Consider the following 14,078-nt stretch of genomic DNA (forward strand, 5'->3'; position numbering starts at 1 on the left):
ACAACACACACAATCCCCCAACACACTGGCCACAGCAGGCCAAGCAGTCACAGTGGAAACTGTAAAGTCCTGATTGATAGAAGTCCTCTTCTTTATATCAGTCGGGACTTTCCATGTTTCCACTGTGTCTGAGTGGGTTTTTCTCCGGGTGCTCCGGTTATTCCCACACATAAATTTGGACTTAATTAAAAGATTTGGCACTCAGGAATAAATTGTGAATTTGCTTTGCCTTGACCCTTGACACATTCTATCTACTGACCTGGTAATGCTGCTTCTGGCTTTTTTTAAATTTATTTTTTATTTTGATTATTAATTTATTTATTTTATTCCACCTTACTTATACATCAGAATATTATTATTAATACTTAATTGTGTATATTTATGTTTATTTTATTTATTTTTCACCAATTGCCTCAACAACTATTCTTTCATTTTAACCGTCTACAGAATATGGCAAGGTAGTGAAAGAGTCTTTATACGTGAGTGACAGTAAGGGGTGGGGGATTGTATTGGGGTTGGATCTCTTTGTGTTAATGTGTGTAATTATCTAAAATTAAAAAAAAATAACTTTGAACTTTGCTTCCGGTGGGTTGTAGAGTGAATTTGCATTTTAGCTAAATATTTAGAAATCGTTGCTAAATATTTACTTTATATTCTATATATTTAGCTTTGATTATAAATATTTACAATCTTAGCTAAATATTTAGAATGTAAACTAAATGTTTAGAAACGTAGCTAAATATTTCGAATCAGGACATGTATTTTTAACATTTATATATAACATTTAACATTTTGATAAAATATTCAACATTTAGATATAATATTTAACATTTATATTTGCCAATGAAATTATCTTACATTTTTATTCACAAAAGTAAATATGACAAAGTTCACAAATATTTCTCTAAATGTAAATAAAAAATGATGTTTTAGGGCTAAATGTGGAGAAATGTTGTTGTTATTTATCGTGTGCGCAACTTTACAATCGGCACCCCATATGTTACACCATCATGTAAATATTAATGGACGAAGCCTGAGTGACGTCAGCCATCTGTTCCTGCAGCGGAGTCCGGAGGCTCATCGGCAGCTGCCACAGCCATGCTGGTCATGCTGTCTCGGCCTAACTTTCAGTCCGTGTCCCTAACAGCACGCAAGCTCAAATCGCATTGCGCATGATCGCCCACTGCTGTCCACATTGAATACATTAAATATATCATTCTTTGCTCTGTGAATTTCAGTTCCCCCTTTCAAACAGTAGCCTATCTAGTGCTACTGTATGGACGTTGGACAAACTCATGTGTGGTGATTTGTAAAACAAACTAACAAGCTCTGTTGAGTGTTGAGAAAGGTGAGTGTCAGTGCTGTATAAAGCCCCCTCCTTCCTCGTTCTTCGTCTGTCCACGCCAGTGACAGAGAGGAAAATAGAAAAGGGCGTCGGGATAAAAACGGCGTGCCTCCAAGTGCTGCGGCAGTTAGGACACTCCAATCATCAACTTCAAACAAGCAATATATTAAGGCTGGCTTTGATGCCGACGCTAGCTAGCGTCGCATGCTGTCAGGACAGGCTGTTATATGTAATCTTTATGGAGTATAGTGTTTGTGACTTTTTTATTGTTCTTAAACGTTTGTGTTTCGTGTGTGGACCTGTAGAATAAACTAATAAACTACAATCAACTTATTCAAATTGATAAAATAGAAGTAGAACAAAACATTGTATAATTATATCTCAGCCTATTGTAAATCAGTGAAGGGTCATATTGAATGAATATGCTGGGGCGGCCATTTTGTTTACGTTCGAATAGAAGAAAATGATTTGACTGATGCCGTGATGTCGTGTTAATAGAATGTTGGGGAAAAAATTAAATCAAAGGCATTCCAAAACTCTGAATCATCAAAGCCATTTAGAATCTTCATTCTACTATAAGTAAACACAAGGACTCACCGACTCAGTACTTAACTGTTCAAGTCTGAGACAACCACAGTTCACAGATCCAATCTGAGATTCAACATTGTTAGAAGACACTTCAGTAAGAACACAAACAGTTCAACAGCTAAGTCACTGTTTCATCTAAGAACAGTAATGGAGCACTACAGATCCCAGAGAAGGGCAGATACGATGGAGATGGGGGCTCTTGAGTTCAGAAACTCAATGCTAGGAGCCAACAGCAAGGGCCGCCAACAGAGCCACAACAGGCAGCATCCTGCTCAGCCAGAATCTCACACTTTCCACCAAAGGAGGGAGGGAGCTTCTTGGCAACACCAGTGGCCCAAACAGGATGGACCCCATCGCCCATCGCATCAAGGACACCCACCCCAACGGCAGGTGGTTGCAGACCTCAAGAATGAGGTACAGGGACTCAACTTTCTTCTAAAACAGGAGAAGGAGCTGAACAAAGCAGGGTCCGACAGAGATATGCTCAGCAAGAACATCATCCAGGAGTCGGAGGAAAGATTAAAGATAGAGCATGATGGGAGACTAGAGAGCAAAAAGGAGATCAGAATTCTCAAAGACGAACTCAAGCAAGTGAATTCCTTATTCTCAATGCAACAGGACATGTCAAATGACTTCACCAAAACCAAGGAGGAGCACATAGGTGTTATTGCAGCACTTAACCAAAAGCTCCAGAACACAGCCTCAAGTGACCCAAAGCTGGACCAAGACCTTAGAGCTGAAAACGAAGCGTTGGTGAAAAGGCTTAACAACCTGCAGCAAGAAACCTTTAGCAGAGACATTAAAACTGCTAACCAGACACGGGCCTTGAAGAGCCAGCTGGAGGAAATGACAAGTAGATGTCATAAGCTGTCCTTCAAACTGACTGCAAAGGAGGAGGAAAATCAGAACCTGCAGAAGAAGGTGCAGGACCTCCAGAAGGAAATGGAAGAAGTCACACATCAGCATCTGGAGATAGTCGCGAGTAAGGTGCTGCTGGTTGACTACCTGACTGAAGAGAAAGAGTCTCTGCAGCAGGAGATGAAGGTCCTCAAAGAAGAGGTCTTTAGCAGGGATACATTAAGTGTACAGCAGCTGGAGAGTTTGAAGAGCAGCTGTCTTGAGCTGTCCTCCAAACTCACAGCTCAAGAGGAGACCAATCAGGCACTGCAGAACATGGTAGAGGACCTCCAAATGCAAGAGGAGGACCAAAGGTTGAGGGCTGATGGCCTTGAGAATGAACTGGAGGTGGTCAGGCTTCAGCATGTGGAGTCAGCCAACAAAGATCTGTTGTTCTCACAGGCTCTCACAGAGGAGAAATCATCCCTACAGGACTCACAGAACCAGCTGCAAGAACAGACCAACAGGTGTCTTGAGCTGTCCTCCAAATTGACAGCAGAGGAGGAAACCAATCAGGTGCTGGAGGAGAAAGTGGAGGTGCTTCAAAATGGAATGAGGCAACAACCGAGCAAGCAGGAAGAGATCTCTCTGTGGAGGAAGATCAAGAAGTCCTTCACTCCAGCATCCCGCCGCCAATTCAAGCAGCAGAATAAGCAGATGCTGGAAAAGATGTGACAACCCCAGCCCCTCCTCAGTCCCCTCTCCATCCACGTCCCACAACACACACAATCCCCCAACACACTGGCCACAGCAGGCCAAGCAGTCACAGTGGAAACTGTAAAGTCCTGATTGATAGAAGTCCTCTTCTTTATATCAGTCGGGACTTTCCATGTTTCCACTGTGTCTGAGTGGGTTTTTCTCCGGGTGCTCCGGTTATTCCCACACATAAATTTGGACTTAATTAAAAGATTTGGCACTCAGGAATAAATTGTGAATTTGCTTTGCCTTGACCCTTGACACATTCTATCTACTGACCTGGTAATGCTGCTTCTGGCTTTTTTTAAATTTATTTTTTATTTTGATTATTAATTTATTTATTTTATTCCACCTTACTTATACATCAGAATATTATTATTAATACTTAATTGTGTATATTTATGTTTATTTTATTTATTTTTCACCAATTGCCTCAACAACTATTCTTTCATTTTAACCGTCTACAGAATATGGCAAGGTAGTGAAAGAGTCTTTATACGTGAGTGACAGTAAGGGGTGGGGGATTGTATTGGGGTTGGATCTCTTTGTGTTAATGTGTGTAATTATCTAAAATTAAAAAAAAATAACTTTGAACTTTGCTTCCGGTGGGTTGTAGAGTGAATTTGCATTTTAGCTAAATATTTAGAAATCGTTGCTAAATATTTACTTTATATTCTATATATTTAGCTTTGATTATAAATATTTACAATCTTAGCTAAATATTTAGAATGTAAACTAAATGTTTAGAAACGTAGCTAAATATTTCGAATCAGGACATGTATTTTTAACATTTATATATAACATTTAACATTTTGATAAAATATTCAACATTTAGATATAATATTTAACATTTATATTTGCCAATGAAATTATCTTACATTTTTATTCACAAAAGTAAATATGACAAAGTTCACAAATATTTCTCTAAATGTAAATAAAAAATGATGTTTTAGGGCTAAATGTGGAGAAATGTTGTTGTTATTTATCGTGTGCGCAACTTTACAATCGGCACCCCATATGTTACACCATCATGTAAATATTAATGGACGAAGCCTGAGTGACGTCAGCCATCTGTTCCTGCAGCGGAGTCCGGAGGCTCATCGGCAGCTGCCACAGCCATGCTGGTCATGCTGTCTCGGCCTAACTTTCAGTCCGTGTCCCTAACAGCACGCAAGCTCAAATCGCATTGCGCATGATCGCCCACTGCTGTCCACATTGAATACATTAAATATATCATTCTTTGCTCTGTGAATTTCAGTTCCCCCTTTCAAACAGTAGCCTATCTAGTGCTACTGTATGGACGTTGGACAAACTGATGTGTGGTGATTTGTAAAACAAACTAACAAGCTCTGTTGAGTGTTGAGAAAGGTGAGTGTCAGTGCTGTATAAAGCCCCCTCCTTCCTCGTTCTTCGTCTGTCCACGCCAGTGACAGAGAGGAAAATAGAAAAGGGCGTCGGGATAAAAACGGCGTGCCTCCAAGTGCTGCGGCAGTTAGGACACTCCAATCATCAACTTCAAACAAGCAATATATTAAGGCTGGCTTTGATGCCGACGCTAGCTAGCGTCGCATGCTGTCAGGACAGGCTGTTATATGTAATCTTTATGGAGTATAGTGTTTGTGACTTTCTTATTGTTCTTAAACGTTTGTGTTTCGTGTGTGGACCTGTAGAATAAACCAATAAACTACAATCAACTTATTCAAATTGATAAAATAGAAGTAGAACAAAACATTGTATAATTATATCTCAGCCTATTGTAAATCAGTGAAGGGTCATATTGAATGAATATGCTGGGGCGGCCATTTTGTTTACGTTCGAATAGAAGAAAATGATTTGACTGATGCCGTGATGTCGTGTTAATAGAATGTTGGGGAAAAAATTAAATCAAAGGCATTCCGAAACTCTGAATCATCAAAGCCATTTAGAATCTTCATTCTACTATAAGTAAACACAAGGACTCACCGACTCAGTACTTAACTGTTCAAGTCTGAGACAACCACAGTTCACAGATCCAATCTGAGATTCAACATTGTTAGAAGACACTTCAGTAAGAACACAAACAGTTCAACAGCTAAGTCACTGTTTCATCTAAGAACAGTAATGGAGCACTACAGATCCCAGAGAAGGGCAGATACGATGGAGATGGGGGCTCTTGAGTTCAGAAACTCAATGCTAGGAGCCAACAGCAAGGGCCGCCAACAGAGCCACAACAGGCAGCATCCTGCTCAGCCAGAATCTCACACTTTCCACCAAAGGAGGGAGGGAGCTTCTTGGCAACACCAGTGGCCCAAACAGGATGGACCCCATCGCCCATCGCATCAAGGACACCCACCCCAACGGCAGGTGGTTGCAGACCTCAAGAATGAGGTACAGGGACTCAACTTTCTTCTAAAACAGGAGAAGGAGCTGAACAAAGCAGGGTCCGACAGAGATATGCTCGGCAAGAACATCATCCAGGAGTCGGAGGAAAGATTGAAGATAGAGCATGATGGGAGACTGGAGAGCAAAAAGGAGATCAGAATTCTCAAAGACGAACTCAAGCAAGTGAATTCCTTATTCTCAATGCAACAGGACATGTCAAATGACTTCACCAAAACCAAGGAGGAGCACATAGGTGTTATTGCAGCACTTAACCAAAAGCTCCAGGACACAGCCTCAAGTGACCCAAAGCTGGACCAAGACCTTAGAGCTGAAAACGAAGCGTTGGTGAAAAGGCTTAAGAACCTGCAGCAAGAAACCTTTAGCAGAGACATTAAAACTGCTAACCAGACACGGGCCTTGAAGAGCCAGCTGGAGGAAATGACAAGTAGATGTCATAAGCTGTCCTTCAAACTGACTGCAAAGGAGGAGGAAAATCAGAACCTGCAGAAGAAGGTGCAGGACCTCCAGAAGGAAATGGAAGAGGTCACACATCAGCATCTGGAGATAGTCACGGGTAAGGTGCTGCTGGTTGACTACCTGACTGAAGAGAAAGAGTCTCTGCAGCAGGAGATGAAGGTCCTCAAAGAAGAGGTCTTTAGCAGGGATACATTAAGTGTACAGCAGCTGGAGAGTTTGAAGAGCAGCTGTCTTGAGCTGTCCTCCAAACTCACAGCTCAAGAGGAGACCAATCAGGCACTGCAGAACATGGTAGAGGACCTCCAAATGCAAGAGGAGGACCAAAGGTTGAGGGCTGATGGCCTTGAGAATGAACTGGAGGTGGTCAGGCTTCAGCATGGGGAGTCAGCCAACAAAGATCTGTTGTTCTCACAGGCTCTCACAGAGGAGAAATCATCCCTACAGGGCTCACAGAACCAGCTGCAAGAACAGACCAGCAGGTGTCTTGAGCTGTCCTCCAAATTGACAGCAGAGGAGGAAACCAATCAGGTGCTGGAGGAGAAAGTGGAGGTGCTTCTAAATGAAATGAGACAACAACCGAGCAAGCAGGAAAAGATCTCTCTGTGGAGGAAGATCAAGAAGTCCTTCACTCCAGCATCCCGCCGCCAATTCAAGCAGCAGAATAAGCAGATGCTGGAAAAGATGTGACAACCCCAGCCCCTCCTCAGTCCCCTCTCCATCCACGTCCCACAACACACACAATCCCCCAACACACTGGCCACAGCAGGCCAAGCAGTCACAGTGGAAACTGTAAAGTCCTGATTGATAGAAGTCCTCTTCTTTATATCAGTCGGGACTTTCCATGTTTCCACTGTGTCTGAGTGGGTTTTTCTCCGGGTGCTCCGGTTATTCCCACACATAAATTTGGACTTAATTAAAAGATTTGGCACTCAGGAATAAATTGTGAATTTGCTTTGCCTTGACCCTTGACACATTCTATCTACTGACCTGGTAATGCTGCTTCTGGCTTTTTTTAAATTTATTTTTTATTTTGATTATTAATTTATTTATTTTATTCCACCTTACTTATACATCAGAATATTATTATTAATACTTAATTGTGTATATTTATGTTTATTTTATTTATTTTTCACCAATTGCCTCAACAACTATTCTTTCATTTTAACCGTCTACAGAATATGGCAAGGTAGTGAAAGAGTCTTTATACGTGAGTGACAGTAAGGGGTGGGGGATTGTATTGGGGTTGGATCTCTTTGTGTTAATGTGTGTAATTATCTAAAATTTAAAAAAAATAACTTTGAACTTTGCTTCCGGTGGGTTGTAGAGTGAATTTGCATTTTAGCTAAATATTTAGAAATCGTTGCTAAATATTTACTTTATATTCTATATATTTAGCTTTGATTATAAATATTTACAATCTTAGCTAAATATTTAGAATGTAAACTAAATGTTTAGAAACGTAGCTAAATATTTAGAATCAGGACATGTATTTTTAACATTTATATATAACATTTAAAATTTTGACAAAATATTCAACATTTAGATATAATATTTAACATTTATATTTGCCAATGAAATTATCTTACATTTTTATTCACAAAAGTAAATATGACAAAGTTCACAAATATTTCTCTAAATGTAAATAAAAAATGATGTTTTAGGGCTAAATGTGGAGAAATGTTGTTGTTATTTATCGTGTGCGCAACTTTACAATCGGCACCCCATATGTTACACCATCATGTAAATATTAATGGACGAAGCATGAGTGACGTCAGCCATCTGTTCCTGCAGCGGAGTCCGGAGGCTCATCGGCAGCTGCCACAGCCATGCTGGTCATGCTGTCTCGGCCTAACTTTCAGTCCGTGTCCCTAACAGCACGCAAGCTCAAGTCGCATTGCGCATGATCGCCCACTGCTGTCCAAATTGAATACATTAAAAATATCATTCTTTGCTCTGTGAATTTCAGTTCCCCCTTTCAAACAGTAGCCTATCTAGTGCTTCTGTATTGACGTTGGACAAACTGATGTGTGGTGATTTGTAAAACAAACTAACAAGCTCTGTTGAGTGTTGAGAAAGGTGAGTGTCAGTGCTGTATAAAGCCCCCTCCTTCCTCGTTCTTCGTCTGTCCACGCCAGTGACAGAGAGGAAAATAGAAAAGGGCGTCGGGATAAAAACGGCGTGCCTCCAAGTGCTGCGGCAGTTAGGACACTCCAATCATCAACTTCAAACAAGCAATATATTAAGGCTGGCTTTGATGCCGACGCTAGCTAGCGTCGCATGCTGTCAGGACAGGCTGTTATATGTAATCTTTATGGAGTATAGTGTTTGTGACTTTTTTATTGTTCTTAAACGTTTGTGTTTCGTGTGTGGACCTGTAGAATAAACCAATAAACTACAATCAACTTATTCAAATTGATAAAATAAAAGTAGAACAAAACATTGTATAATTATATCTCGGCCTATTGTAAATCAGTGAAGGGTCATATTGAATGAATATGCTGGGGCGGCCATTTTGTTTACATTCGAATAGAAGAAAATGATTTGACTGATGCCGTGATGTCGTGTTAATAGAATGTTGGGGAAAAAATTAAATCAAAGGCATTCCAAAACTCTGAATCATCAAAGCCATTTAGAATCTTCATTCTACTATAAGTAAACACAAGGACTCACCGACTCAGTACTTAACTGTTCAAGTCTGAGACAACCACAGTTCACAGATCCAATCTGAGATTCAACATTGTTAGAAGACACTTCAGTAAGAACACAAACAGTTCAACAGCTAAGTCACTGTTTCATCTAAGAACAGTAATGGAGCACTACAGATCCCAGAGAAGGGCAGATACGATGGAGATGGGGGCTCTTGAGTTCAGAAACTCAATGCTAGGAGCCAACAGCAAGGGCCGCCAACAGAGCCACAACAGGCAGCATCCTGCTCAGCCAGAATCTCACACTTTCCACCAAAGGAGGGAGGGAGCTTCTTGGCAACACCAGTGGCCCAAACAGGATGGACCCCATCGCCCATCGCATCAAGGACACCCACCCCAACGGCAGGTGGTTGCAGACCTCAAGAATGAGGTACAGGGACTCAACTTTCTTCTAAAACAGGAGAAGGAGCTGAACAAAGCAGGGTCCGACAGAGATATGCTCGGCAAGAACATCATCCAGGAGTCGGAGGAAAGATTGAAGATAGAGCATGATGGGAGACTGGAGAGCAAAAAGGAGATCAGAATTCTCAAAGACGAACTCAAGCAAGTGAATTCCTTATTCTCAATGCAACAGGACATGTCAAATGACTTCACCAAAACTAAGGAGGAGCACATAGGTGTTATTGCAGCACTTAACCAAAAGCTCCAGGACACAGCCTCAAGTGACCCAAAGCTGGACCAAGACCTTAGAGCTGAAAACGAAGCGTTGGTGAAAAGGCTTAAGAACCTGCAGCAAGAAACCTTTAGCAGAGACATTAAAACTGCTAACCAGACACGGGCCTTGAAGAGCCAGCTGGAGGAAATGACAAGTAGATGTCATAAGCTGTCCTTCAAACTGACTGCAAAGGAGGAGGAAAATCAGAACCTGCAGAAGAAGGTGCAGGACCTCCAGAAGGAAATGGAAGAGGTCACACATCAGCATCTGGAGATAGTCACGGGTAAGGTGCTGCTGGTTGACTACCTGACTGAAGAGAAAGAGTCTCTGCAGCAGGAGATGAAGGTCCTCAAAGAAGAGGTCTTTAGCAGGGATACATTAAGTGTACAGCAGCTGGAGAGTTTGAAGAGCAGCTGTCTTGAGCTGTCCTCCAAACTCACAGCTCAAGAGGAGACCAATCAGGCACTGCAGAACATGGTAGAGGACCTCCAAATGCAAGAGGAGGACCAAAGGTTGAGGGCTGATAGCCTTGAGAATGAACTGGAGGTGGTCAGGCTTCAGCATGTGGAGTCAGCCAACAAAGATCTGTTGTTCTCACAGGCTCTCACAGAGGAGAAATCATCCCTACAGGGCTCACAGAACCAGCTGCAAGAACAGACCAGCAGGTGTCTTGAGCTGTCCTCCAAATTGACAGCAGAGGAGGAAACCAATCAGGTGCTGGAGGAGAAAGTGGAGGTGCTTCTAAATGAAATGAGACAACAACCGAGCAAGCAGGAAAAGATCTCTCTGTGGAGGAAGATCAAGAAGTCCTTCACTCCAGCATCCCGCCGCCAATTCAAGCAGCAGAATAAGCAGATGCTGGAAAAGATGTGACAACCCCAGCCCCTCCTCAGTCCCCTCTCCATCCACGTCCCACAACACACACAATCCCCCAACACACTGGCCACAGCAGGCCAAGCAGTCACAGTGGAAACTGTAAAGTCCTGATTGATAGAAGTCCTCTTCTTTATATCAGTCGGGACTTTCCATGTTTCCACTGTGTCTGAGTGGGTTTTTCTCCGGGTGCTCCGGTTATTCCCACACATAAATTTGGACTTAATTAAAAGATTTGGCACTCAGGAATAAATTGTGAATTTGCTTTGCCTTGACCCTTGACACATTCTATCTACTGACCTGGTAATGCTGCTTCTGGCTTTTTTTAAATTTATTTTTTATTTTGATTATTAATTTATTTATTTTATTCCACCTTACTTATACATCAGAATATTATTATTAATACTTAATTGTGTATATTTATGTTTATTTTATTTATTTTTCACCAATTGCCTCAACAGCTATTCTTTCATTTTAACCGTCGCCACAGAATATGGCAAGGTAGTGAAAGAGTCTTTATACGTGAGTGACAGTAAGGGGTGGGGGATTGTATTGGGGTTGGATCTCTTTGTGTTAATGTGTGTAATTATCTAAAATTAAAAAAAAATAACTTTGAACTTTGCTTCCGGTGGGTTGTAGAGTGAATTTGCATTTTAGCTAAATATTTAGAAATCGTTGCTAAATATTTACTTTATATTCTATATATTTAGCTTTGATTATAAATATTTACAATCTTAGCTAAATATTTAGAATGTAAACTAAATGTTTAGAAACGTAGCTAAATATTTCGAATCAGGACATGTATTTTTAACATTTATATATAACATTTAACATTTTGATAAAATATTCAACATTTAGATATAATATTTAACATTTATATTTGCCAATGAAATTATCTTACATTTTTATTCACAAAAGTAAATATGACAAAGTTCACAAATATTTCTCTAAATGTAAATAAAAAATGATGTTTTAGGGCTAAATGTGGAGAAATGTTGTTGTTATTTATCGTGTGCGCAACTTTACAATCGGCACCCCATATGTTACACCATCATGTAAATATTAATGGACGAAGCCTGAGTGACGTCAGCCATCTGTTCCTGCAGCGGAGTCCGGAGGCTCATCGGCAGCTGCCACAGCCATGCTGGTCATGCTCTCTCGGCCTAACTTTCAGTCCGTGTCCCTAACAGCACGCAAGCTCAAATCGCATTGCGCATGATCGCCCACTGCTGTCCACATTGAATACATTAAATATATCATTCTTTGCTCTGTGAATTTCAGTTCCCCCTTTCAAACAGTAGCCTATCTAGTGCTTTTGTATGGACGTTGGACAAACTGATGTGTGGTGATTTGTAAAACAAACTAACAAGCTCTGTTGAGTGTTGAGAAAGGTGAGTGTCAGTGCTGTATAAAGCCCCCTCCTTCCTCGTTCTTCGTCTGTCCACGCCAGTGACAGAGAGGAAAATAGAAAAGGGCGTCGGGATAAAAACGGCGTGCCTCCAAGTGCTGCGGCAGTTAGGACACTCCAATCATCAACTTCAAACAAGCAATATATTAAGGCTGGCTTTGATGCCGACGCTAGCTAGCGTCGCATGCTGTCAGGACAGGCTGTTATATGTAATCTTTATGGAGTATAGTGTTTGTGACTTTTTTATTGTTCTTAAACGTTTGTGTTTCGTGTGTGGACCTGTAGAATAAACCAATAAACTACAATCAACTTATTCAAATTGATAAAATAGAAGTAGAACAAAACATTGTATAATTATATCTCAGCCTATTGTAAATCAGTGAAGGGTCATATTGAATGAATATGCTGGGGCGGCCATTTTGTTTACGTTCGAATAGAAGAAAATGATTTGACTGATGCCGTGATGTCGTGTTAATAGAATGTTGGGGAAAAAATTAAATCAAAGGCATTCCAAAACTCTGAATCATCAAAGCCATTTAGAATCTTCATTCTACTATAAGTAAACACAAGGACTCACCGACTCAGTACTTAACTGTTCAAGTCTGAGACAACCACAGTTCACAGATCCAATCTGAGATTCAACATTGTTAGAAGACACTTCAGTAAGAACACAAACAGTTCAACAGCTAAGTCACTGTTTCATCTAAGAACAGTAATGGAGCACTACAGATCCCAGAGAAGGGCAGATACGATGGAGATGGGGGCTCTTGAGTTCAGAAACTCAATGCTAGGAGCCAACAGCAAGGGCCGCCAACAGAGCCACAACAGGCAGCATCCTGCTCAGCCAGAATCTCACACTTTCCACCAAAGGAGGGAGGGAGCTTCTTGGCAACACCAGTGGCCCAAACAGGATGGACCCCATCGCCCATCGCATCAAGGACACCCACCCCAACGGCAGGTGGTTGCAGACCTCAAGAATGAGGTACAGGGACTCAACTTTCTTCTAAAACAGGAGAAGGAGCTGAACAAAGCAGGGTCCGACAGAGATATGCTCAGCAAGAACATCATCCAGGAGTCGGAGGAAAGATTAAAGATAGAGCATGATGGGAGACTAGAGAGCAAAAAGGAGATCAGAATTCTCAAAGACGAACTCAAGCAAGTGAATTCCTTATTCTCAATGCAACAGGACATGTCAAATGACTTCACCAAAACCAAGGAGGAGCACATAGGTGTTATTGCAGCACTTAACCAAAAGCTCCAGAACACAGCCTCAAGTGACCCAAAGCTGGACCAAGACCTTAGAGCTGAAAACGAAGCGTTGGTGAAAAGGCTTAAGAACCTGCAGCAAGAAACCTTTAGCAGAGACATTAAAACTGCTAACCAGACACGGGCCTTGAAGAGCCAGCTGGAGGAAATGACAAGTAGATGTCATAAGCTGTCCTTCAAACTGACTGCAAAGGAGGAGGAAAATCAGAACCTGCAGAAGAAGGTGCAGGACCTCCAGAAGGAAATGGAAGAGGTCACACATCAGCATCTGGAGATAGTCACGGGTAAGGTGCTGCTGGTTGACTACCTGACTGAAGAGAAAGAGTCTCTGCAGCAGGAGATGAAGGTCCTCAAAGAAGAGGTCTTTAGCAGGGATACATTAAGTGTACAGCAGCTGGAGAGTTTGAAGAGCAGCTGTCTTGAGCTGTCCTCCAAACTCACAGCTCAAGAGGAGACCAATCAGGCACTGCAGAACATGGTAGAGGACCTCCAAATGCAAGAGGAGGACCAAAGGTTGAGGGCTGATGGCCTTGAGAATGAACTGGAGGTGGTCAGGCTTCAGCATGGGGAGTCAGCCAACAAAGATCTGTTGTTCTCACAGGCTCTCACAGAGGAGAAATCATCCCTACAGGGCTCACAGAACCAGCTGCAAGAACAGACCAGCAGGTGTCTTGAGCTGTCCTCCAAATTGACAGCAGAGGAGGAAACCAATCAGGTGCTGGAGGAGAAAGTGGAGGTGCTTCTAAATGAAATGAGACAACAACCGAGCAAGCAGGAAAAGATCTCTCTGTGGAGGAAGATCAAGAA

This window comes from Labrus bergylta, chromosome 13 (assembly GCF_963930695.1).
Source record: "Labrus bergylta chromosome 13, fLabBer1.1, whole genome shotgun sequence".
Lineage (NCBI taxonomy): Eukaryota > Metazoa > Chordata > Actinopteri > Labriformes > Labridae > Labrus > Labrus bergylta.